Raw genomic sequence first — 23,855 nt, 5'->3', positions numbered from 1 at the left:
TCTAAGAATCTATGTAATTAATTCTTTTAGAATGTAGTCTGGGGAGAAAATTTGCTTTTGGAGTACAAACATGTTTCTTTTGATCAGACCATGAATATTATATAATTGCTCACACTTCTCTCTGTTTTATTTGCCAAGAAGTTCATTTAAGCCTCATATATTCTCACAATGATTATAGTCACCTTTGCTAACCTTTCTTCCATATTTAGTATATGTATCTACTTTCATTTTAGCAACTGTATTGCACTGAGTTACCTTTTATTATTAGTTTCCTCAAGTTATTTTTGGAATAATCAAATATAACTACAGCTTTTTAAATAACACCAATAATAATAAATCAGATGCTATTTGAAATAAAATAATATAGAAATTTAGAATAGAAAATTGATTGATTGTTGTTAAAGAAAGGTAACAAAAAGGCAGGAAACTTTAGTCTCCAGAAATTTGATCCACAATAGCCATGATTTTATTTTTATTTGTCAAATAACTGACTTTAATATCCTAGATGGCATATTCTACCTGTTGTTCTATTCCTAATTTAAAGTAGCAGTTAGCTCTGGGCCATTCCTTTAGGAAATAAGAGGAAGTGGAATTGTATAATTAGAATATGAAAGTATAAAAGTTGTATCTTGCCCTTGGCTTGATTTTATAAGCACTTGTAAAATCAAATAGTTCATAGATAGTACAGGTACCTTATTTTTATAGATCATATTGTTCAACTTCCTCAATTTGCAGTTGAAAAAGTAAAGTCTCAGAAAGGTGAATGTCTTACTAAAGACCACATTGCTGATCGGTGATAAAATCAAGATTAGATTTAATAACCTAAGAATTGGAAGAAACCCCCCAAAAGTTCATCCTCTTTAACCCCATAGTACATTTATTCCCATATGGTGCATTTATTACACTAATTCAGCTGTTTGAAATGTGGCCAACAAAACAAAACAAAACCATGAGGCTGAAGAAATCAGGTTCCCTGACTTCAGACTATACTACAAAGCTATAATAAGCAAAATGGTATGACACTGGCACAAAAACAGATACATAGATCAATAAACTAGGATAGAAAGCCCAGAAATAATCCCCCCCCAACACACCTGTGGTCAATTAACTATAACAAAGGAGGCAAGACTATACAATGAAGGAAATACAGACTCTTCAATAAATGGTGCTGGGAAAACTGCACAAGCACATGTTACAAAATGAGATTAGAACATTCTTCAACCCCATACATAAAAATAAATTCAAAATGGATTAAAGACCTAAATGTTAAGACCAGATACTATAAAACTCTTAGAGGCAAACATAACCAGAACACACTTTGAGGTAAATTGCAACAAGATCTTTTCCAAGCCATTTCCTAGAGTAATGGAAATAAACAAATGGGACATAATTAAACTTAAAAGCTTTTGTACAGCAAAGGAAACTATGAACAAAATGAGAAGAAAGCCTATAAAATGAGAGAAAATATTTGCAAATGATGTGACTGATCTCCAAAATATACAAACAGCTTATATAACTCAATAACAAAAAAGCAAATAACCCAATCAAAAACTGGATAAAAGACCTAAATAGACATTTCTCAGAGTAAGACAGAGAGATGTCCAACAGGAACATGAAAAGATATTTAACATAATAATCATCAAGGAAATGCAAATGAAAACTCTAGTGAGGTATCACCCCACACCAGTTAGAATCACTATCATCAAAAAGCACCAGATAATAAATGCTACAGAGGGTGTGGAGAAAAAGGAACCCTCATTGATGGGAATGTAAATTGGTACAGTCACTAAGGAGAACAGTAGGCATGTCCTTTAGAAAACTAAAAATGCAGCTACCATATGTTCCAGCAATCTCACTCCTAGACATATATCTGTGTTGCTGTTGTTCAGTCACTCAGTTTGTCCAACTATTGGACAACCATGGACTGCAGCAAAACAGGACTCCCTGTCCCTCACCATCTCCTGAAGTTTGTCCAAGTTTATGTCCATTGCATTGGTGATGCCATCTAGCCATCTCATCTTCTGATGCCCTCTTCTCCTTCTGCCCTCAATCTTTCCCAGAATCAGGGACTTTTCCAATGAGTTAGCTGTTCGCATTAGATGACCAAAATACTAGAGTTTCAGCTTCAGTATCAGTCCTTCTGACAAGTATTCAGGGTCGATTTCCGTCAAGATTGACTCGTTTGAACTCCTTGCTCTTCAAGGGACTTTTGAAGTGTTCTCCAGCATCACAATTAGAAAGCAGCAATTCTTTGGCATTATGTCTTCTTTATGGTCCAGCTCTCACAACTCTAGCGACCACTGGGAAGACCATAGACTTGACTATATTAACCTTTGTTTACAGAGTAATGTCTCTGCTTTTCAACACACTGTCTATGTTTGTCATAGTTTTCCTCCCAAGAAGTGATTGTCTTCTGATTTCATGGCTGCAGTCACCATTTGCAGTGATTTTAGAGCCCAAGAAGAGAAAATCTGTCACTACTTCCACCTTTTCCCCTTCTATTTGCCATGGAATAATGGGGTTGGATGCCATGATCTTAGCTGTTTTAATATTTAGTCTTAAGTCAGCTCTTTCACTCTCCTCCTTCACCCTCATCAGGAGGCTTTTTAGTTCCTCTTAGCTTCCTGACGTTAGAATGATTTCATCTGACTATCTGAGGTGGTTGATGTTTCTCCAGCCTATCTTGATTTCAAAATTGTTGTCTGAGGAGGCCTTACAAGAAAAGAAGAGAAGCTAAAGGCAAAGAAGAAAATGAAAGCTATATCCATCTGAAAGCAGAGATCAAAAGACTAGCAAGGAGAGACAAGAAAGCCTTTCTAAGTGAACAATGTAAAACAATGGAATAGGAAATACTAGAGATCTCTTTAAGAAAATTAGAGATACCAAGGTAATATTTCATACAAAGATGGGCACAATAAAGGAAAAAAATAGTTTGGACCTAACAGATGCAGAAGATATTAAGAACAGATGACAAGAATACACAGAACTATACAAAAAAGATCTTAATGACCTAGATAACCATGATGGTGTGATCGCTCACCTAGAGCCAGACATCTTAGAGCATGAAGGCAAGTGGACCTTAGGAAGCATTACTACAAACAAAGCTAGGGCAAGTGATATAATTTCAGGTGAGCTATGTCAAATCCTAAAAGATGATGTTGTGAAAGTGCTGCACTCAATATGCCTGAAAATTTGGAAAACTAAGCAGTGGCCAAAGGACTGGAAAATGTCAGTTTTCATTTAAATGCCAAAGAAGGTCAGTGCCAAAGAATGTTCAGAAAACTGCACAATTGCACTCATTTCACAAGCTAGCAAAGTAATGCTCAAAATTCTCCAAGCTAGGCTTCAACAGCATGTGAATCATGAACTTCCAGATGTTCAAGCTTGATTGAGAAAAGACAGAGGTACCAGAGATTAATTGCCAACATTTGTTGTATCATAGAAAAAGCAAGAAACCTCCAGAAAAACATCTACTTCTGCTTTATTGACAACAGCAAAGCCTTTGACTGTATGCATCACAACAAATTGGAAAATTCTTCAAGAGATGGAAATACCAGACCACCTTACCTGCCTCCTGAGAAACCTGTATGCGGGTCAAGAAGCAACAGTTAGAATCAGACATGGAAAAATGGACTGGTTACAAATTGGGAAAGGAATACTTCAAGGCTGTATATTGTCACCCTGCTTACTTAACTTATATGCTGTAAATATCATGCAAAATGGATGAAGCACAAACTGAAATCAAGATTTCTGGGAAAAAATATCAATAACCTCAGATATGCAGAGGACACCAGCCTTGTGGTAGAAAGTGAAAAGGAACTCAAGAGCCTCTTGATGACGGTGAAAGAGGAGAGTGAAAAAGCTGGCTTAAAATGGAACCTTCAAAAAAGCAAGATCATGGCATCTGGTCCCATCACTTCATGACAGATAGATGGAGAAAAAGGGACAGATTATGTTCTTAGGCTCCAAAATCACTGAAGATGATGACTGCAGCCATGAAATTAAAAGATGCTTGCTCTTTGGGAGAAAAGCTATGACAAAACTAGACAGTGTATTAAAGAGCAAAAAACATCAGTTTGCCAACAATGGTCCATTGAGACAAAGCTATATTTTTTCTAGTAGTCATGTATGAATGTGAGTGTTGGACCATAAAGAAGGCTGAGTGCTGAAGAAGTTATGGTGTTGTAGAAGACTCTTGAGAGTTCCTTGTACTGCAAGATCAAACCAGTCAATCCTAAAGGAGATCAGTCCTGAATATTCATTGGAAGGACTAATACTGAAACTGAAGCTCCAATACTTTGGCCACCTGATGTGAAGAGCTGACTCATTGGAAAAGACCTTGATGACAAGAAAGATTGAAGGCAGAAGGAGAAGCGGACAACAGAGGATGTGATGGTTGGATGGCAGCACCGACTCAATGGACATGAGTTTAAGCAAGCTCTGGGAGATGGTGAAGGACAAAGAAGCCTGGCGTGCTGCAGTCCATGAGGTTGCAAAGTGTCAGACACATGACTGAGAGACTGAACAACAATCTTGATTCCAGCTTGTAATTCATCCAGCCCAGCCTTTCTTATGATGTGCTCAGCGTATATGTTAAACAAACAGGGTGACAGCAGACAGCTCTGTTGTATTTCTTTCTCAATCTTGAACCAGTAATTTGTCCCATACAGGATTCTAACTGTTGCTTCATGACTTGCATACAGGTTTCTCAGGAGACAGGTAAGATGGCCTGGTATTCACATCTTTTTTAAGAGCTTTCCATAGTTTGTTATGAACCACATAGTCCAAGGCTTTAGTGTAGTTGATGGAATAGATGTAGGTATTTTTTTTTCCCCAGAATTCCCTTATTTTTTCTATTATTCAGCAACTTTGAATGTTGGCAATTTTATCCCTGGTTCCTCTTGCTTTTTGAATCAAGCTTGGACATCTCAAAGTTCTTGATTCACATAATGCTGAAGCCTAGCTTGCAAGATTTTAAGCCTGATCTTACTAGCATGGGAGATGAGTGTAGTTGTCCAATGGTTAGCACATTCTTTAGTACTACCCTTCTTGGGAATTGGGATGAGGATTGACCTTTTCCAGTCCTGTGGCCACTGCTAGGTCTTCCAAATTTGCTGACATATAGAATGCAACACCTTGATGGCATCATCCTTCTGAGTTTTGGATAGCTCTACTGGAATTCCATCACATCCACTATCTTTATTAATAGCAGTGTTTCCTAAGGCCCATTTGACTTTGCACTCCAGAATGTCTGGCTCTGGGTGACTGACCACATCATCATAGTAATTCAGTTCATTATGACCTTTTTTGTACAGTTCTTCTGTGTATTCTGGAACATATTATATGTTCCAGCAATCCCATTCCTAGGCATATATCCATAGAAAACCATAATTCAAAAATATATTCACCCCAATGTTCATTGCAGCACTATAACAATAGCCAAGACATGGAAGCAACCTAAATGTCAAGATAGATGAATGGATAAAGAATATGAGGAACATATATACAATGGAATATCAGTCAGCCATAAAAAGATGGAAATAATGTCATTTGCAGCAATATTGATGACCTAGAGTTTATCATACTAAGTGAAGTAAATAAGACAAGACAAATACCATATGCTATCACTTATATGTGGAATCTTTAAAAAGTTACACAGATTAACTTATATACAAAATAGAAATAGTCTCACAGACATAGAAAACAAATTTATGTTTACAAAAGAGTAAAGAGGGGATAAATTAGGAGTTTGGGATTGACATATACACATTACTATATATAAAATAATCATCAAGGACTTACTGTATAAAACATAGATCTATACTCAATATTTTGTAATAACCTATAAGGGAAAAGAATCTGAAAATAGTATATACATACATACATATATCTTAATCACTTTATTATACACTTGAAACTAACAACACTGTAAACCAACTATACTTCATTTGGAAAAAATTATAAAAATTATAAAAAATAAAATGTTTGTGACAAATACAATATTGTAAAGTGAAAAATAATAATAATAAAAGATAACACAACTTAAAAAAAATAAAATGTGACATATCTCTTTAAATTCAAAATTAACTCACATAGAACATATCCAAAAGAGAAAATATATGCTATCTCTACTGCCAACTTGGTTCTTTTCAGTATCCCATAATTCAGTGAATGGCACAATTGTTAACCAAGTTCTACAAATCAAAAAAATTGGTGACTTCCTGGGAAATTTCACTCTATATATTCAATCCATCATCAAGTCTTGCTAATTTTACTATTTAAATCCACCCACTATTTTCAATCTTCACTGCCATCACTCTAATCCAAGTGAACATCATCTGTTCCCTGAGCTATTGTTCAGTTCAGTTCAGTTGCTCAGTCGTGTCCAACTCTTTGAGACCCCATGAATCGCAGCACGCCAGGCCTCCCTGTCCATCACCAACTCCCGGAGTTCACCCAGACTCACATCCATCGAGTCAGTGATACCATCCAGCCATCTCATCCTCTGTCGTCACCTTCTCCTCCTGCCCCCAATCCCTCCCAGCATCAGAGTCTTTTCCAATGAGTCAACTCTTCGCATGAGGTGGCCAAAGTACTGGAGTTTCAGCTTTAGCATCATTCCTTCCAAAGAAATCCCAGGGCTGATCTCCTTCAGAATGGACTGGTTGGGTCTCCTTGCAGTCCAAGGGACTCTCAAGAGTCTTCTCCAACACCACAGTTCAAAAGCATCATTTCTTCGGCGCTCAGCCTTCTTCACAGTCCAACTCTCACATCCATACATGACCACTGGGAAAACCATAGCCTTGACTAGACGAACCTTTGTTGGCAAAGTAATGTCTCTGCTTTTGAATATGCTATCTAGGTTGGTCATAACTTTCCTTCCAAGGAGTAAGCGTCTTTTAATTTCATGGCTGAACTACTGTAATATCCTTCTAATTGGTCTGTCTTCATCTACCTTGCATCCTCACAATGAAGTTAATGATTTTTTTTCCAAAATACAGTGAGCTTTACACACACACACACACACACACTTAAAACCTTCCATAACTTCCTATTTCCATTAAGACAACAGCAAAATTTTTAATATTTTGTTCAAGGGCCTATGTTGTCTCATCCTTAACTACATTTCAACCTTGATTTTGCTCTCTGCTATAACCAGCTGGGCTTCCCCATTCATTCATATTCATTATTCTTTTCCCTCCATGGTATCTATACTTGCTTTTGCATTTTTAAAATATTTTTTTACTCTTTCTCTATTTAGTATCTAGTCTTCTTCAGAGGTAGAACTTCTCTATGATTTAATCATATGATACCAGGCAGTTCTCCTACATGGTGTTTATTACATTTACCTGTGACTGTGATTTGTGATTACCTTTATTTGTCCTTGAATTTTTGCCTGTAGATCTAGACCTTATAAGTAGGGATCATTTGTTGTTTTCTTCAGCTTTTAATCCCAGGCACAGATCAGATCAGATCAGATCAGTCACTCAGTTATGTCCGACTCTTTGCAACCCCATGAATCCCAGCACGCTAGGCCTCCCTGTCCATCACCAACTCCTGGAGTTCACGCAGACTCACATCCATCGAGTCAGTGATGCCATCCAGCCATCTCATCCTCTGTCGTCCCCTTTTCCTCCTGCTCCCAATCCCTCCCAGCATCAGAGTCTTTTCCAATGGGTCAACACTTTGCATGAGGTGGCCAAAGTACTGGAGTTTCAGCTTTAGCATCATTCCTTCCAAAGAAATCCCAGGGCTGATCTCCCAGGCACAGCATAGTGCTTAACACATAGTAGGAACTCAACATTCATTAAATGGATGGATTCATAGATTAATAAATATGCTAGGTGTTAATAATAGCTAGCACCTATTTATGTTATCATGTACTATGTTAAGTACTTTGGATGACTACTTTATTCAATCATCATAAGAACTCTGTGAGGTACTGTTGTTATTCTTCTTTTACAAATGATTAAACTAAGACTTATGAAGGTGAGAAAAGTATCCAAAGTTACATGATTAGCAATCAACAGAACCACAGTTAAAATTCTGGTAACAAACAACCTCATTTTACACCTAAAGCAACTAGAGAAAGAACAAGAAAAACCCAAAGTTAGTAGAAGGAAATAAATCATAACGATCAGATCAGAAATAAATGACAAGGAGATGAAGAAAACAATAGAAAAGATCAATGAAACTGGTTTTTTGAAAAAGCTGGTTCTTTGAAAAGATAAGCACAATTGATAAACCTTTAGTCAGACTCATCAAGAAAAAAAAGAGAGCTCAACTCAATAAAATTAGAAATGAAAAAGAAAACATTACAACTGACACCACAGAATACAAAGGATCATAAGAGATATATGATCTCTTATGATAGCATATATGTGATGAACATAGATATATGTTCATCAGCCAATATCACTGATGAACATAGACATAATAATCATTAACAAAATACCAGCAAACCGAATCCAACAACATATTAAAAGGATCATATACCATGGTCAAATGGGATTTATCCAAGAGATCCAAGGATTCTTCAATATACACAAATCAATCAATGAGATACACCACATTAATAGACTAAAGAATAAAAGTTATGAGATCATCTCAATAGATGCTGAATAAACTTTTGGCAAAATTCCACACTCATTTATAATAAAAACTCTTCAGAAAGTGAGCATAGAGGGAATCTACCTCAGTCTAATAAAGGCCATATATGACAAGCCTGCAGCAAGCATCATTCTCAATGGTGAAAAACTGAAAGTCTGTCCTCTAAGATTAGGAACAAGACAAGGATGTGCACTCTCACTGTTTTTTTGCAAAATAGCTTTGCAAGTCTTAGCCATGGCAATAAGACAAGAAAAATAAATAAATAAGTACAAACTGGAAAAGAAGAAGCAATATGGTCACTGCAGATGACATGATGCTATACATAGACAATCCTAGATACCATCAGAAAACTACTTGAGCACATCTGTGAACTCAGTAAAGTTGCAGGATACAATATTAATGTATTGTAATCTATTGCATTTGTATACACTAACAAAAAAAAATCAGAATGAGAAATAAAGGAAATAACCCCATATCAGTTCAGTTCAGTCGCTCAGTCGTGTCCAACCCTTTGGGACCCCATGAATTGCAGCATGCCAGCCTCCCTGTTCATCATCAACTCCCAGAGTCCACCCAGACTCACGTCCATCGAGTCAGTGATGCCATCCAGCCATCTCATCCTCTGTCGCCCCCTTCTCCTCCTGCCCCCAATCCCTCCCAGCATCAGAGTCTTTTCCAATGAGTCAACTCTTCGCATGAGGTGGCCAAAGTACTGGAGTTTCAGCTTTAGCATCATTCCTTCCAAAGAAATCCCAGGGCTGATCTCCTTCAGAATGGACTGGTTGGATCTCCTTGCAGTCCAAGGGACTCTCAAGAGTCTTCTCCAACACCACAGTTGAAAAGCATCATTTCTTTGGCGCTCAGCCTTCTTCACAGTCCAACTCTCACATCCATACATGACCACAGGAAAAACCATAGCCTTGACTAGACGGACCTTTGTTGGAAAAGTAATGTTTCTGCTTTTGAATATGCTATCTAGGTTGGTCATAACTTTTCTTCCAAGGAGTAAGCCTCTTTTAATTTCATGGCTGCAATCACCATCTGCAGTGATTTTGGAGCCCCAAAAAATAAAGTTTGACACTGTTTCCCCATCTATTTCCCATGAAGTGATGGGACTGGATGCCATGATCTTCGTTTTCTGAATGTTGAGCTTTAAGCCAAATTTTTCACTCTCCTCTTTCACTTCATCAAGAGGCTTTTTAATTCCTCTTCACTTTCTGCCATAAGGGTGGTGTCATCTGCATATCTGAGGTTATTGATATTTCTCCCGGTGATTTTCGTTCCAGCTTGTGCTTCTTCCAGTCCAGCGTTTCTCATGATGTACTCTGCATATAAGTTAAGTAAGCAGGGTGACATTATACAGCCTTGACGTACTCCTTTTCCTATTTGGAACCAGTCTGTTCCATGTCCAGTTCTAACTGTTGCTTCCTGACCTGCATACAAATTTCTCAAGAGGCAGATCACGTGGTCTGGTATTCCCATCTCTTTCAGAATTTTCCACAGTTTATTGTGAATCCCATTTACCATTGCATCAATATGAATCAAATACCTAGGTATACTTATCTAACCAGGCAAAAAGCTCGTACTCTGAAACTGTAAGATGCTGATGAAAGAAATCGAAGATGATGCAAACAGAAACAGATTGAAAACATATTATGTTCTTAGATGGTCAATATTTTGAAAATGACTATACAACCAAGGCAATTTACAGATTCAATGCAATCCTATCAAATTATGAAAAACATTTTTCACAGAACTAGAACAAAAAGTTTTGCAATTTGTATGGAAGCACAAAAGACCCCGAATAGCCAAAACAATCTGAAGAAAGAAAAATGGAGCTGAAGGAATCAGGCTCCCTGACTTCAGACTGTTTCACAAAGATACAGTAATTGAAACATTATGGAACTGGCACATAAACAGAAATATAGACCAATTAAACAGGATAGAAAGCCCAAAGATAAACCTATACACTTGTGGTCATCTGTTGTTGTTCAGTCAAAAATTCGTGTCCAACTGTTTGTGACCGCATGGACTTCTCTGTACTTCACTATCTCCAAGAGTTTGTTCAAACTCATATCCATTGAGTCAGTGATCCAACCATCTCATCTTCTGTCACCCCTTCTCCTCCTGCCCTCAATTTTTCCCAACATCAGGGTCTTTTCCAATGAGTCACATTTTTACATCAGGCAGCCAAAGTATTGGAGCTTCAGCTTCAGCAACAATCCTTCCACAATTATTATTCAGGGTTAATTGCCATTAGGATTGCTTGTTTTGGACTCTTGCTATCCAAGTGACTCTCAAGAGTCTTCTCCAGCACCATAACCCCAAAGCATCAATTCTTCAGAATTCAGCCTTCTTTATGGACGAACTCTCAGATCTGTTCATAATGACTACTGAAAAAACCATAGCTTTGACTCTACAGAGCTTTGTTGGCAAACTGATATCTCTTCTTTTTAATACACTGCCTAAGAATGGCATTGAAACATGTATAATATTATATGTGAAATGAATCGCCAGTCCAGGTTCGATGCATGATACAGATGTTTGGGGATGGTGCACTGGGATGACCCAGAGGGATGGTATGGGGAGGGAGGTGGGAGGGGGGTTCAGGAAGAGGAAAACGTGTATACCCATGGCAGATTCATGTTGATGTATGGCAAAACCAATACAATATTGTAAAGTAAATAAATAAATAAATAAATAAAATAATACACTGTCTAGTTTTGTCATAGCTTTTTTTTCCAGGGAGCAAATGTCTTACTTTCCTGGTTGCAATCACTATTTGCAATGATTTTGGAGCCCAAGAAAATAAAATCCATCACTTTTTCCCCATCTATTTGCCATGAATTAATGGGACCAGATGCCATGATCTTAGTTGTTTCGATATCGAGTCTTAAGTCAGAGTTTTCACTTTCCTCTTTCACCCTCATCAAGGGACTCTTTAGCTCCTCTTCACTTTCTGCCATTAGAGTGGCATCATCTGCATATTTGAGGTTGTTGGTATTTCTCCTGGCATCTTTGATTCCGGTGTGTGGCTCATCTGGCCTGGCACTGTACATGATGTACTCTACATATAAGTTAAATAACCAGGGTGCCAATATACAGCCTTGACATACTCCTTTCCCAATTTTGAGCCAGTCCTTTGTTCCGTGTCTGGTTCTGTTGCTTTTTGACCTGAATACAGTTTCTCAAGAGACAGATAATGTGGTCTGGCATTCCCATCTCTTTAAGAATTTTCCACAGTTGTGATCCACATAGTCAAAAGCTTTAGCATTCTGATAAAGCGTGATCCACTGGAGAAGGAGATGGCAAACCACTCCTATATTCTTGCCTTGAGAAACCCATGAACAGTAAAAGGAAAAAAGATATGACACCAGAATTTGAGCCCTTCAGGTTGTTATGTGTCCAATATACTACTGAAGAAGAGTGGAAAAATAGTTCCAGAAAGAATGAAGAGTCTGGGCCAAAGCAGAAACAATACTCAGTTGTGAATGTGTCTGGTGGTAAAGTAAAGTCTAATGCTACAAAGAACAATATTGCATAGGGACCTGGAATGTTAGGTCCATGAATCAAGGTAAACTGGACATAGTCTAGCAGGAGATGTAGTCAACTAATTTGTGACAAAATCGGCAAGAATATACAGTAGAGAAAAGACAGTCTCTTCATTAACATATGCTGGGAAAACTAAAGAGCTGCATGTAAAAGGATGAAATTAGAATACTCCCTAACACCACACACAAAAATAAACTAAAGTTGATTAAAGACCTAAATGTAAGGCCAGATACAATAAAACTCTTAGAGGAAAGCATAGAGTGGAATATTTTCTGGTATAAATGGAAGCAAGATATATTTTGATCCACCTTCTAGAGTAATGAAAACAAAAATAAACAAATGAGACCTAACTAAACTTAAAAGCTTTTGCACAGCAAAGGAAACCATAAACAAAGTGCAAAGACAATCCACAGAATGGGAGAAAATATTTGCAAATGAAGTGATTGACATGGGATTAATCTCCAAAATATACAAACAGTTCATGCAGTTCAATTTTTAAAAATCCAATCAAAAAAAATGAGCAGAAGATCTAAATAGACATTTGTCCATCGAAGATGGATGACCAAAAAACACATGAAAGGATGCTTGATCACTAATTGTTAGATAAATGTAAATCAAGACTACAATGAGGTATCAACTCACACCAGTCAGAATGGCCATCATCAAAAGATCTAAAAGCAATAAATGCTGGAGAGGGTGTGGAGAAAATGAAACACTTCTACACTGTTGGTGGTTATGTAAATTGGTGAAAATATTGTGGAGAACAGTATGGAGGTTCCTAAAAAACTAAAAATAGAACTACCATATAATCCAGAAATCCCACTTCTTGGCATATACCCAGAAAAATAACTTACTTCAAAAGAATAAATTCACCCTGATGTTCATTGCACCACTATTTACAATAGCCAAGATAAGAAAGCAACCTATTAATAAATGACTGTTGATAGACAAATGAATAAAAATGTGCTACATGTATGCCATATAATATTACTCAGTTACAAAGAAAGAATGAAATATGCTACTTACAGCAACATGGATGGATGTAGAGATTGTCATACTGAGTGAAGTCAGACAGAGAAAGACAAATATCGTATGAAATCACTTATACGTGGAATCTAAGAATTGGTACAAATGAAGTTCTTTAAAAAACAGAAAAAGAGTCACCTATGTAGAAAACAATCTTAAGATTACCATTGGGAAAAGGGAGGAAGGATAAATTGGGAGATTGGGATTGATATATACACACTACTATATATATATATAGTAGTGGTACACCTAGCCCATGGAATTATGAAATATATAGTGTGTATATGTATATACACACTATTATATATGTATAGTACAGGGAACTCTCCTCAATACTCCGTAATGGCTTATATGGAAAATAATCCAGAAATAGAGTGGATATGTTGTGTATGTGTAACTGATTCAATTTGCTATACACCTGAAACTAACAAAACACTGTAAATTGACTATGCTCTGATAAATAAAATTTCTGGTGACATGACTTTAATCACTATACTAAACTGTCTTTAACAATATAAAAATACATAACACATATTTCCTATCAATAGTCTATTGATAAATTATTTTATAGCCCTTCCTTGAATGATGAGAGGCATGGTGAGTTGTTACGTCAGAAAGCAGGATATGTAAGTAATGGATAATAAAATTGAAATCTCAAGCAGCGCTTTTCTGGTTATATGATGAAAGCCAAAAGAATAAATTTCTTTTTTTTTATTATTATTATTTTAATTTTATTTTATTTTTAAACTTTACAGTGTTGTATTAGTTTTGCCAAATATCAAAATGAATCCACCACAGGTATACCTGTGTTCCCCATCCTGAACCCTCCTCCCTCCTCCCTCCTCATATCCTCCCTCTGGGTCGTCCGAGTGCACCAGCCCCAAGCATCCAGTATCGTGCATCGAACCTGGACTGGTGACTCGTTTCATACATGATAATACTGTATTGGTGTTTTTCTTTCTGGCTTACTTCACTCTGTATAATAGGTTCCAGTTTCATCCATCTCATTAGAACTGATTCAAATGCATTCTTTTTAATGGCTGAGTATTACTCCATTGTGTATATGTACCACTGCTTTCTTATCCATTCATCTGCTGATGGGCATCTAGGTTGCTTCCATGTCCCGGCTATTATAAACAGTGCTGCGATGAACATTGGGGTACACGTGTCTCTTTCCCTTCTGGTTTCCTCAGTGTGTATGCCCAGCAGTGGGATTGCTGGATCATAAGGCAGTTCTATTTCCAGTTTTTTAAGGAATCTCCACACTCTTCTCCATAGTGGCTGTACTAGTTTGCATTCCCACCAACAGTGTAAGAGAGTTTCCTTTTCTCCACACCCTCTCCAGCATTTATTGCTTGTAGACTTTTGGATCACAGCCATTCTGACTGGCGTGAAATGGTACTTCATAGTGGTTTTGATTTGCATTTCTCTGATAATGAGTGATGTTGAGCATCTTTTCATGTGTTTTGTCAGACAGTGTTACAGAATAATGTATCACCAGAATGCTGGTGGAAAATAGCACTGATAATCTTGAACTAATCTCTAATTAAATCATTTCAGTGATTTTAATAAAGGGCCTATTTACAAAGTAGTAAGCATGTCATACAAAAATCCAAAGAGATGGTGCAGGATTCTAGGATTTGTAACATTGAGTTAGGGGTGAAAGTGTCAGTTACCTCCTTAGGTCCTAAAGGGCAAAGGAGAAGAACAGAGACAGAAAGAACTGTGTGGGGAAAGAATCCTGATAGGAGCTGTGACCTTTAGTCAAGGGTACACCTAGACTACGGAATTACAGGGTGAAAGACAAGAGGGTAAGTTTTCCACCTTCATTCTCCTCACACCTGCTAGTCTTCTACCAGCTCTCACCATTAATCAAACCCAGTCCAAAGCTAGACGACAAGGGGGCTCTGTTTATATGATTCTTGTAGGTAAGTCTCCTGGAACACAATGCAGGGTAGAGGATGGGTCCAAAAGACGAATGGAAGATATCCAGAACAGGTGGTAGTGCGAAAAATAAATAAATAAATTTCTATAGCATCTATTCACATCATTTTTTTTGCTCATATAAGGCCAACTTTGCTTCTCAGTAGTGCCAATAAGAAAAAGAATATATAAAAGAGGGTCTTGGTTTGGGATTTAATTTGTTTCAATAAATACCCCACTAAGATTCCATACTTTATTAGTCTTTAGGACATACACCATGTCACACTTATTTGAATTCTTGGAAGGTGAACAAAGCCTTAAGATTCTCATCAGGAACGTGCTATTAAAATTCAAGGCATTGGACTAGCATCATTAAAATGATGCCTCTAGCCTCCGCTCTGATTTCTGACCCAAGGTGCATTGAATATAGATAAGTAAAACTAGTGCTCCACCTGGTTCCCATTATATTTGTATGTTGTGGAGTAGCTCTAATATTACATAATATTTTCCTTATGCAGAGTTAGAACACAAATGAAGTTTCAACCTCCACCATTTTGTCATACACAGAAGGTCACTTTCTTATTTGCTGAGCATAGTAGAACTAGCAGGGCATAAATTAAATTAGCTGATGCTTTTTGATACCCTGTTAGATCACACTATATTATAAGTGCCAATTTCAACACTTGGAGAATGAGAAAGTATATTATAAAATATTAATGAAAGTTGCACACCTTAAATCTCCAATCTCCAAATGAATATTTACTCCAGGTCTTCACATGCTGTGATCTGAACATTCCATCTTGATTAGTTCTCAGTTTTTTCTGCTGAATTTTATAGTGCTGAAATTAATAATGCCAATAATTATATAATCAAGCAGGGATACTAATAATGGCTATCAGGCATAATGTTTTTAGAAGGTTGCTGAGAAAACATGAGGATATAAGAGAAAGGATATAAAGCTATTACAGTCTAGGCTCAAAGGAAATTGAACATGGCTTTAGAAATTTTTTCAAGTGAGGGAGTTTTGAGGAAAAGAATTTCTAAAGCCAAAATATTTTCCATCAGTTAATCTTATTATTAGTGATAGTTTAATTATATCCAATTTTATTTTGTTGAGCACTGAACCTTTCATTTACATCTAAAACTAATTCTTAAGAAAGGTTGTTTCAGAATCAGAAGATATGCTTTCTTTATGAAATTATCTGTAAAATTCATATTGTTTATTTTGGCTACCTTTCTAGTAAATAAAGCATAAAACAATAAAATAATGATGAGCATAATTATTTAGGAATTAGACACTCTGAAGTTTATGTCATTTGCTAACTCTTTGACATTTCAAGTTATTTAACTAATTTAAACTTCTGTTTCCTTGTTTGTACTATCAGGATGACCATACTTACCTCCTTACAATGTAATAATGATTAGGAGAGAGAAGGTACATAAAATACTTAACCCAGTGTCTGGCACATAGCAAGTACTCACTAAGTAATAGTTCTCTATTTTCATGTTTTGATGTGTACATGACATAGACCCTAGAATCACTTTATGAATAGGAAGAATAATGACTTTTTTGTGTTTTGATTTAGTGGATATTGGGAAATCTCCTAATCCCAAAATATTTTTCTATACTAATGTCATATTGCCAGAAATTTCAACAAAGTAATTTGTTTTTGAATAATTCTTCTGGAATAATATTTTAAAATATAAATATATCAGTAAAGATAACATATTACAATGTTGTTGAGTACTGCTTCCCTGTTACCTCAGTCAGTAAAGAATCTGCCTATAGTGCAGGAGACCTGGATTTGATCCCTGGATCAGGAAGATCCCCTGGAGAAGGAAATGGCAAACCACTCCAGTATTCTTGCCTGGAAAATCCCATGGACAGAGGAGCCTGATGGGTTACAATTCATGGGGTCACAGCAGTCAGACATGACTTAGTGAATACACCACCACCACCAATTCTCCAAAAGGAGGCACCTTGAGATAAGGAGAATGCAAAAATATTAGAAGTAGAGAGAGGACTGAAGCACAGTGCCTGTTTCACTGGTCTCCCTAGGAGGAGAATTTCCTTTTAGTTCACCAGACAGTGAATGGTTGATTCTAAGGCCAGAGGATGCTTAAGACTCCGGGTGGGCTAAGATATTCTGGTCCCTTTCTGTAGGGTTTGGTTTCCTCCAGAAGGTATAAAAAAGGACTACATAACACCTGAAGCTAGACTCCCAGCTATTCATTTAAAGCAGCTGATTGCAATCCTCAAATTTCTTCCCATCCACCCATCTAGTGTGTGTGTATATATATATGTATAAAACATATACATATATATATATATGTATATAGGTATGATCTATATGTAGAAAAGTATAAAACACTGATGAAAAATATAATAAGATCTAAATAAGTGGGAAAAAAATATATACCATGTAGATGGGATGGAAGATTCCAGATTGTTAAAATGTTATTTCTCTCCAATTTTTCAATATATTCCACACAATCTCAATAGAAATCTCCACAAGCTTTTTTTGGTTTATTTTTGTAGATAATGACAAGCTGATTCTAAAATTTACATAGGAATTCAAAGGTAGTGGGATAATAAAAAAAATTAAGAAAAAAAGTAAAAAAAAAGAGAGAAAAAGTAAGAAAAAGTTGGGTAATGCACAATACTCAATTTCAAGACTTGCTATAAAGCTACATTAATCAAGACATTGTGGTGTTGGTGAAAGGATACATGTAGATAAATTGAATAAAATGAAGATTCCAGAAACAGACACCCAAATGAACTGATTTTTGAAATAGATGCAAAGAAACTCAGTGGGAAAAGAACAGTCTTTTTAACAAGTAGTGTTAATAAATTGGAGGACCATGTGAAAAAAAAATCCCATAACTATACCTTATATCTTTTGAAAAATTAATTCAAAGTGAATCAAAAACCTAATTATAAAAATGAAAGAATATAAAGCTTCTAGGAGAAAATCTACATAACCCTGTGTTTGACAATGAGCTTTTAGACACAGCAAAAGTATGACCTATGAAAGAAAAACCTCATCATATTGGACTTTATCAAATCTAGAAGCTTTGATTTGAAAAATATGTTGTTAAGAGAATGACAAGACCAGGGGGGAAATAATAGGAGAAAATATTTTCAAATTATGTATCTGATGAAAACAATCACATTTGTGTCCAGAATATACAAGGAACTCTTAAAACTCATTAATAAGGGGGATAAATAAAACAATGAATGAAAGGTCTAAACAAAGGTATCTAATGACAAATAAATATATGAAAATATGCTCAATTTCATATGTCATTAGATAAATGGAAATTAAAAACATGTAATTGATAATACCAAATACTCACAAAATTGTGGAGTAACAGAAATTCTCATCCATTGCAGGTGGGAATGAGAAGTGGGATAGCCACTTTGAAGACACTCTGGTAGTTACTCATGCAGTAAAAACATCAGTTACATCCCTAAGTATTTACCCAAGTGAACTGAATACTTATGTTCATACAAAAACCTGTACATGAATGTTTATAGGAGCTTTATTCATGATCACCAAAAAGTGGAAGCAACCAAGATGTCTGTTTTTTTTTTTTTTTTTTTTTTACTTCAATAGGTGAATGGAAAAGGAAATTGTGGAACAATTATAAAGAGCATATTATTCAGTAAAAATAAAAAGGAATCAATTAGTAATTCATACAATAACATGAATAAAACAAATGCAGTTTGTTAAATGTGAAAAGTCAGATCTGAAAGGCTACATATTAAATGATTCCATTCATATGACATTCTAGAAAAGGCAAAAATATAGAGACAGAAGACAAACATGGTTTCCAGGGGTTTGAGAGGGGAGTGGTCAATTACAAGGGAATGCATAGCAGGTTCATTAGGGTGATGGAATTTTTATGTGAGATACTGATGTAGTAGATACACAGCACTAGTATTTGTCAAGCCACAAAATACTGTACATCACAGAGTGAATTTCAGTGAATGCAAAAAAAAAAAAAAGAAAGAAAGAAAAAACAGTAGGTCAGGGATCCAGGATGAAATGCAGAATCTGTCTCAAAACAGCATGACTTCACTGAAGGGGATGGGGGAAAAAGCTGACCTAATTAAAATTTGAAACTAGTGATTTGACTAGAAAATTTAAGGCTAAATACAAAAAGATTTATACATAAACATCGTACTCTAGTTGATAAAGTTGTTTCTCACAGAAGTACAGGTTAAAAATTCTGAAACTACTTTACATGAACATTGGAATTGAAACTAATAAGTAAGTGGAAAGTGCATGGTAGGAGCTGGGTACGTTATGGTTGGAGAGGGAAGATAAGCAAGGGGAGAAATGCTGGAATGAATCATATACTATTGCACTGTGATCAAAGATATCAGCATGATTATGTATATAGCCTAATGTAGATACAGATGGAGAAATATAGAAATAATTATAGATAGGTGTGGATAACCAAGTGTTAGTATACACATATATATTTCCCAAATCTGTCAACTGAGAGGACTTGGAAAGACTACCCCAGTAGCTTTGAGCACAGCAGTACCATATCTAAGTTTGCAGGTACCATCCTTCCAATAAAAGAAAATCAAGGCTCCTAGAAAAATTATTAGAGCTAGGATAGGAAATATATTCAGTGAAAATGAGCCTGGAACATCTTGTAGGATCAGAAAGTAAGGTAGTGCTCAGAAAGTAGACTATTATTCAGAAAATAAAAGCATAAAGGAATATCAAAGGGACACAGGAGTCAACCTAAAATATGTCCTACTAACCAAACCTGGAACAATCTATGCAACATAGGACATAATATAATATCTGATTATAATGCAAATAATAAAATAAATCTCACAAGTTTATACTGATATAGATAAATGATTGAAAAAAAATAAATATGGGAATAGCGGGAACAGTTCTTTACAGAAAAGTTTCAAATAATTTTTCCTTCCAAGAAGTAGAGCTTAATCATTCTCCTCCCATTGCATGTGCACCTTGTTTGGTGACTTGTTTCTAAAGAAGAGAGTATAGGCACATAGATGAGAAAATAAATAACAAATATCAGTCACTAATAAATTCCTAGATTCTGTTAAAATAAAGAATAGAGTATAAAAATGGGGGAAAAAGCAAATATTTTTGAGAAACCTGGAGAACACTAACTAGGGCAGGATAGGCAAAACCAATACAATATCGTAAAGTAATCAGCCTCTAATTAAAATAAATAAATAAATAAAATAATCATGTTGATATTATGTATCCCTGAGGTGATGTGATAAAAATACCGCTTTACCTATGTGGTATTATTCCTCCACTCAAAAAAATTGCTCCAGTCTAACACTGACAAAAACAACAAATACATTAAAATTGATATGTTTTGTACAAAATACACTATGAGTACTCTCTAAAACTATCAAGTTAATCAAAAACAAGGAAAGTCTGAGAAACTCTCACAGCCAAGATCTTAAAGAGACATAATGACTAAACGTGATGAAGTTTCTTGGATAGCAGTTTCTGGAACAGAAAGAAGAAATTAGATAAATCTATGGACATCCACACAAAGTATAGACTTTATATAGTAATATTTCATCAACAATGGTTTGTTAGTTGTGGTAAATGTACCATACCAGTGTAAGAGGCTAATAACAGGAGAAATTAGGCCTGGGGTTTATATTAATATAAACTCTCTGTACTATCTTTGAAACTTTTATGTTTGTCTAAAACTATCCCTAAAAAATTAATTTTATCCTATCCTTAGAAATTAATTAGAAAAGCTAGAGACTCCCTATTTCTGGTTCAGCATGCAAGAAGCTTAGAAGTCACCACTCAATCCTATAATTCCATGTTTCTAGGAATTTTATTTGTTCAACAAATAAAAAGTTGAACAAACTGAAAAAACAACTCTTCTTATAGTAACCAGAAAATGAGGTCACAGGGCAAACAAATGTACCAAAATTGGAGAGACAAACAGGCAGATACAGAGAATCATAATTTATAGAGCAGAAATCCATGAGCAGGAACTTCTATGTGAAGCAATGCCAGGGTAAGAAAATCTGAACTGTAATTGACAAATGGCTAGAGGCTCAATGTGGACAGCTCTGAGAGTTAAAACTCTAGGAAGACCCAGTCATAGAAGGGCCTATAAAGTTCTGTTAGATTTACCTAGAGGAGTTCTTCCAGGTCCTTACAGTGAATACATGAGAAAAATTCCCTCATATTTTTGGCTGTAAAAGGGGAAAACAAATCATTTTGAAATACGGTAGAGCATTCTTTTCTTCTTAACATGGCATGCCCCAAGTAGAGACTATTTTACCAGATCATAATTTGCTGGGCTTCTTTCAGGAAAGAAGTTCAGTTTTGGAAAACTTAACTCTAGGTAGCTTAGCCTTCTACATGGGAGAAAGGAAACACCCAAATCCAGTCCCCATCCTGTCCTACCTAAGGGTGGGAGGGAAGGACTGAGAACAGTGGTAAATTTCACAGTTCAGGGGCACTTGAAAAGAATATAATGTTGTCAGCCAACTGCACCTCAATAAAAAAAGAAGAGGAAAAAACCATGATTATTATGCTAAGGGCTATAATGTATAAGAGTAGAGAGCATATAAGAACAGTTGAAAAATCTAAACAGAAACATGGAATTCTAAGAATCAAAAAGAAATGCTATATATCATAAACACTGTAAAATATACAAAGAGTGTCTTTGATGAGCATATTAGTAGACTGGACACAGATAAGGAAAACTCTAAGCTTGAGGATATTTTAATAAAAGAACTCCCAAACTGAAAAGCAATGAAAACAAAGACTGAAACACACACACACACACACACACACACACACACACACACACAGAATGTCCAAGGACCGTGGGGTAACTACTAAAGGCGTAACATATGCATAATGGAAATACCAGAAGAAGAAAAAAAGAAAGGAACAAAATGAATATTTTAAACAATTATCACTGAGAATTTTCCCGAAATTAATGTCAGACACCAAACCACAGATATAGGAAGCTTAGAGAAAGCCCCACAGGATAAATTCCAAAAAACATATATAATTAGGCGTAACATATACAAACTTAAAAAAAAAAACGATAAAATATTGAAAGAATCAACAAAATAAAAATACCTAGCTTATAGAGGAGAAAAGATAAGAATTACAATGAACTGTTTAGAAATGATGGAAGCAAGAAGAGAGTGGAGTGAAATATTAAAAGAGTTGAGAGAAAAATTACCAACATAGAAACCATTATTCAGTGAGAAAATTTCTCAGATAAACAAAAATTTTCTTAGAGAAACAAACGAGGGAATTTATTGACAAAATGGGACTGCTCAGGTTGTGCTAGTGGTAAGAACGCACACGCCAATGCAGGAGATTCAAGAGATGTAGATTCAATCATTAGGTTGGGAAGACCCCCTGGAAAAGGGCATGGCAACCTACTTCAGTATTATTTCCTGAAGAATTGCATGGAGAGGATACAGTCCATAGGGTCACAAGGAGTTGGACACAACTGAAGCGACTTAGGACAAATGCACACACTGACAAAATACCTGCTTTGAAAGAAATATTAAAAGAAGTTCCTCAGAGAGAAAGAAAACAGTATAGGTACAAAACTTGGATCTACATAAGAAAGGAAGAGCAACTAAGAAGGAATAAGTAAAGATAAAACAAAAACATTTACTGTTTATTCTTTATTGATCTAACAGATAATGATTTGTTCAAAATAACAACAGCAACAATGTATTTTATTTTATATACACACACATATATATGATTACACAAGAATACACAGAAGAACTGTACAAAAAAGATCTTCACGACCCAGATAATCAAGATGGTGTGATCACTCATCTAGAGCCAGACATCTTGGAATGTGAAGTCAAGTGGGCCTTAGAAAGCATCACTATGAACAAAGCTAGTGGAGGTGATGGATTCCAGTTGAGCGATTTCAAATCCTGAAAGATGATGCTGTGAAAGTGCTGCACTCAATATGCCAGCAAATATGGAAAACTCAGCAGTGGCCACAGGACAGGAAAAGGTCAGTTTTCATTCCAATCCCAGGAAAGTCAATGCCAAAGAATGCTCAAACTACTGCACAATTGCACTCATCTCACATGCTAGTAAAGTAATGCTCAAAATTCTCCAAGCCAGGCTTCAGCAATATGTGAACTGTGAACTTCCTGATGTTTAAGCTGGTTTTAGAAAAAACAGAGGAACCAGAGATCAAATTGCCAACATCCGCTGGATCATCAAAAAAGCAAGAGAATTCCAAAAAAACATATATCTCTGCTTTATTGAATATGCCAAAGCCTTTGACTGTGTGGATCACAATAAACTGTGGAAAATTCTTCAAGAGATGGGAATACCAGACCACCTGACCTGCCTTTTGAGAAATCTGTATGCAGGTCAGGAAGCAAGAGTTAGAACTGGACATGGAACAACAGACTGGTTCCAAATAGGAAAAGCACTATATCAAGGCTGTACATTGTCACCCTGCTTATTTAACTTATATGCAGAGTACATCATGAGAAATGCTGGGCTGGAGGAAGCACAAGCTGGAATCAAGATTGCCCGGAGAAATATCAGTAACCTCAGATATGCAGATGAAACCACCCTTATGGCAGAAAGTGAAGAGGAACTCAAAAGCCTCTTGATGAAAGTGAAAGTGGAGAGTGAAAAAGTTGGCTTAAAGCTCAACATTCAGAAAACGAAGATCATGGCATCCGGTCCCATCACTTCATGGGAAAT

This window comes from Bos indicus, chromosome X (genome assembly GCF_029378745.1).
Source record: "Bos indicus isolate NIAB-ARS_2022 breed Sahiwal x Tharparkar chromosome X, NIAB-ARS_B.indTharparkar_mat_pri_1.0, whole genome shotgun sequence".
Classification (NCBI taxonomy): Eukaryota; Metazoa; Chordata; class Mammalia; order Artiodactyla; family Bovidae; genus Bos; species Bos indicus.
This window is presented reverse-complemented; position numbering follows the sequence as displayed.